Below are 5,040 nucleotides of genomic sequence, written 5' to 3' on the forward strand. Positions count from 1 at the left end.
AGCTCATATTTGCAATTAATGAAGATAGAAATATTTTTTATAAACACAATCAGGATGATCTGTTTCTGTGTGCGTCTGAACCTGAGAGAAAGTGTGTGTGTTTGCATGTGTGTGAGGTGCCAGGAAGCCATATTGCTGTGTTCTGTGTGTATCCTGTGTGTGTGTGTGTGTGTCGTCACACTCCAGGCCGTCTGTGTGTATCTCTCAACGGCTCCTCTTGGCCTGAGCACTCCAGGAAAGTGTTCGTTTGGCCAACGCTCAAATATCTCCCACACAAAGAGCTCAGTGTGCCACACAGATAAAGAGTTGTTTCTCATGCAGGTCTGAGATCAGCTGAAGACGGCATTACTGTAAATCTGAATTTCTGTTTAAATTGCAACCGACAAAACATCACAGACTGAACCCGGAGCATTCCTTATTAAGTCCTATAACATGTATGCTTATGATAACTCTGAGTCCAGTCTCGTCTTGACCTGACAGACACCTGTAGTGAATGTCAGACGGTCAGATCTGTCTTAATGACACAGATTAGACTCAATATCCTGTTTACTACACAGAGTCAGACAGCATCAAACATCAGCAGACCGTTCATATCAGTGCAATCACACAAGACAAACAGCTCACTGTCCTTCCACTTGGTTGAATGTATTTTACTGTATTTGAATTGCAGACTGTATCTGGATCTTAAGTAGCTCTCTTTTAAAGGTGAAAAATGTACAATACTTTCCAGAGAAATGTGCGAGTCATGCAGTGTTTGACTTCCTTAAGAGTGTAAATACTACAGTTCTGCGACACTTTTGAAACGCTGATCTGTTTGAAAACATTTAGAACATTCCTAAAATATATATTTTATAATATATATATATATATATATATATATATATATATATACATGAACATAAAAACTTTATTTTTTCATATCTAAATCAATAAAAATATAGAAATATATTTATATAAATATTATATTATTAATAATACAAAAAATATTTTAAATGTTTACATTTTCTCAAATTTAGAAAAAATGTATTAACCATAAATTATTTTTTAATTATTATTATAACAGTATGTTTATTTAAGATATGCATTAAATATATATATAATAAAATAAATGTAATTAATATATTTATGTTCATTTTATTTTAATATTTCTAAAATTATTTAAAAAATAATAATATTTACAATTTATATAATTTAATATTTATCTGGTTTTAAATTTATTCCGATATTTATAGAAATATATTTCAGTGTTCTTTATTCATTATATATATATATATATATATATATATATATACACACACACACACACACACACACACACACAATTTTTCATGAACCAAAGAAATATTACAGTTATACGAAAATGTATTAAATGACTGAAAAAGTATCATTTAGAATATTCCTGAAATAATCATATAAATTAAAACACTTATAGTTCTGAATCTCACACAGGTGCCGCCGAACACAAACTCAGAGCCAAAATGTTTTCACAAAGTCTAAGTTAGGATCTATGCATCAGGAGATCTCTGTGGTGACTGAACGGGAATCAGTGAAGTGTGTTTGACCGGACAGAAGGACTGACAGTGAGCAAATGAGTGAAGGAATGAAAGAGTGTGAATGTGTTTAGTATTCATCGCTGAGTTTCTGGACTGAATAAGGAATGCAGGCATGCAGCGTGTGAATAAAATGCTATACAGCACAAAGCATTATGGGTACAAAACCACACAGTCGGTCGATGCTGAAGGAGGCCAATTGTGTCTAGCACAGCGATCGAAACTTTTAAAGCACGAATGAAACAAACAAATACACAATATGGTATATTTATTTATGGTTTTTAAAGTATTTTAAACTCCAGTTGAGTTTTATTGACCCTCTCAGTTCTTTAAAAACAGATAAACGTGAATACTGACACGCACACACACACACAACGGGCAAAAGCGCTCAACAACAGTCTAATTCTTCTGCTTTTTGAGGCCCATTAGAACAAACTAACAAAGTGAAATCTAAACTCACAGCTGATCTGGAATCAGTCTTAATAGTTTAAGCCAATCAGAAGATGTGCACCTGTTGTTAAAGAGGAAGTAGATTTCTAGCTGTTTTTAAAAAACAAAGCTGAGAACCTTTCCTTAAAACAGCTGAGAAATAAATAACAGAGAAAAAAATGTGACCTGACAAACAGACAAAAGAGATGAAACTGAAAAGGAAAAACATTAAAAATTAAAAAAATGTTACATTTAAATTTAAACAAACAAAATTAAACTTTAAATTAAAAAAAATAATAAAAGAAAGTATATAAATAAAACAAAATAATAATGTATAATAATACTAATAATAATGTATCAAACTAAATAAAATTAAAATATTAAAATTGCAACAACTTTTAAAATGAAATTGAAATGAACAAAAATAAAAATACAGAAAATTAAATAAATAAGATTAAACAAATAAAAAATTACTTTAAATAAAAATAAAAAGGAATTTTTAAATATCTAATCAAATCAAAAATTTATAAAAATTAAATGCAATAAAATGTATTATTATTATAAAACATAAAAAAAACTAAATAATGGAATAAAGTATATTAACAAAAAAAAAAATACATTAAATAAAAAGGCAACAACTTTTAAAAAGAAATTAAAATGAACAAAAACCTAAAATAAAAATACAGAAAACAAAATAAAAGAAGATAAAAGGTATTATTTTCTTGAAATTGAGAACATTGTCTGAAATCAACTTCTAGGTTTCAATTTCAGAGAAACTTGCTTCAAAATGGCACATAAAAGCAACTTCACATGTCTGTCAGACAGTCTCTTCTGAAGTAGGCGGCTCCTGGCCTGAATACGGCTTTATGCTGTTAGTCAAAACTCTGGATACACGAGACCAGTCTGCTCTTTGTCTTAAATGTATGTGCTTTTGTTTTTCGTTCTTCTCTTGTTCTTCTTTTTCCCTGCAAAAGCTCAGCTAGTGATTTCTGGATCTGGGCGAGTGAGGTGATATGAAGCAGATTTATCACATCCCAGAACTTCTGAACAAGGCCTACAGATGGAGCATGTCTCAAACACACATGTTACAGGCCCAGTCAACGTAAAGCTTCTTCAACAGAGGGTTTAATAGAGAATTACAGCACCAGACCATATGCTGTCTGGATTAAACAAGGGAAATAGAGCAAGACGGTTTTTAATTTAATTAATTCTCTATTGCAAAATGCATAAAACTACAGAATAAACTACAAGTTATACATATATATATTTATATAAGTGCACAAATACATCCGAAAATAGCAAGTTTGTATCGAATCAACAACATGAAGCAACTGTACTGAGGCTGAAAAAAGAAAGAAATGGATAGACGGACAGATAAAGAGAGAGAAATGATAGGTTTATGAAACAGGAGAGAAGCAGCATTCTGGAAATGGTCCAGACAGACACCATGGAGCCCTGCTCAGTGTTTGTGTGAGTGTTGAATGCTGGGAAATCTGAGTTCTTCAGGTTGACATCTAAATGCCTTCATCTTATTTGCTAAATGAAATATGCATTTTGTGCTTAGATACTGCTCTTGTTCAATGCTGTCTGGACATATAAATCATACAGTCCATGACCTTGAGTGCTCAGTGTCTCGTCTGTGTGTGTGTGTGTGTTTATGTGGAATGATGAAATACACACACACACACACACAAATGAGTGTAATTCATATAAACACATCAGAAACTTTTAGCATAAACATGCAATAGCATCTCTATTTATGGAAAAAAGAGCATGATGTGCTGTAATTCTGACAAATATGATCATTTAGAAGAGAAAATGTCCGGATGATGAACTGGCAATAAAATGTTTAAATAAATTTAAATAAACATAAAAAAGCTAACTTAAAATTAAACAAAAAAATAAAATAAGTATATAAACAAAACAAAAAATAAATATAAAAAGCAATTAAAAATAATATAAAATAAAATAAACACGAATCAAACAAAAAATAAAAAAATAAAAAATACAACAACATTTAAAAGAAATTAAAATGACCAAAAAAAATTAAAATACAGATAAAAAAGATAAAAAAAGGAATAATAATAAAAATAAAAAATAAATAAAATAAAAATAATAAAAAATAATAAAAAAAATAATAATAAAAAAATGTAAAAAAAAAAAAAATATATATATATATATATATATATATATATATATATATATATATATATAGTATATATATATAATTAAATTGTTCACTCACCGCTTTCCTCTCTGTTTTGATTTCCTGTGTGTATCGGCCGTGAGTTCGGCGTGATCTGTGACATCATGTTCTCTGCGATGAACCTCATGCTGTCCTGCGTAATCGTTCATCTCGTTAAGCGTCGAATGAAACGCACGGCACCACGTGTACTAAGACAGGATGGGACACCATCGGTGAGAGACATCAACATGAAATCATGAAAGCAATGAGGCAAATTGATACATACTTATTGTCATCTTCCTCTTTTTCTTAGGCTGGTATTTCTTGGACAGATTCCTGTGCAAAATTAAAAACAAGAAACCAATTACTGCTTATGTTTTTAACACTACTGTACTTCTCATAATATTTCTCTTTCTACGATAGTTATATACTATACTGTTATACTATATTTTATTAAATTGCAGTATACAACCAGAGCATATTATCACAAAGCCACTCATTTAGAATCATGCACTACAAAATATTACAGTATAAGATATTAAAAAACACTTAGATTTCAAAAATAACCTTCCATTTCATTAAGCTTTTTAAAGGGGAATTTGTTATTCACACACATGCTTTTAAATACATTTTACAGTTATATCCATCTATCTAGCTCTAATCTATTTTTAGTCACACATTTTTTTATTGGCTTAATTATTGTTCTGACTTACACAAGTTATGCAAAGCTATAATAAAAAAAAATTATTTTCAAGGAAAAAACACAAAATTAAAAATTAATTAAAAAGTAATCTAAGAATCAGTGAACAAATTAATCTATGAATTTATGAATAAAAACTACCTATTTATCTGTGCATTAATGACTAAATGAATCCA

The 5,040-nt window shown here is 29.7% G+C and overlaps 1 pseudogene; it reads right to left on the reverse strand.

The window, feature by feature from the left end:
* LOC113064393 (formin-binding protein 1-like) overlaps positions 1 to 4,369 on the reverse strand; it is a 30,624-nt pseudogene extending 26,255 nt beyond the window's left edge.
* Between the last annotated feature and the right edge of the window lie 671 nt (positions 4,370 to 5,040).

Source organism: Carassius auratus, chromosome 46, assembly GCF_003368295.1.
Source record: "Carassius auratus strain Wakin chromosome 46, ASM336829v1, whole genome shotgun sequence".
NCBI lineage: Eukaryota > Metazoa > Chordata > Actinopteri > Cypriniformes > Cyprinidae > Carassius > Carassius auratus.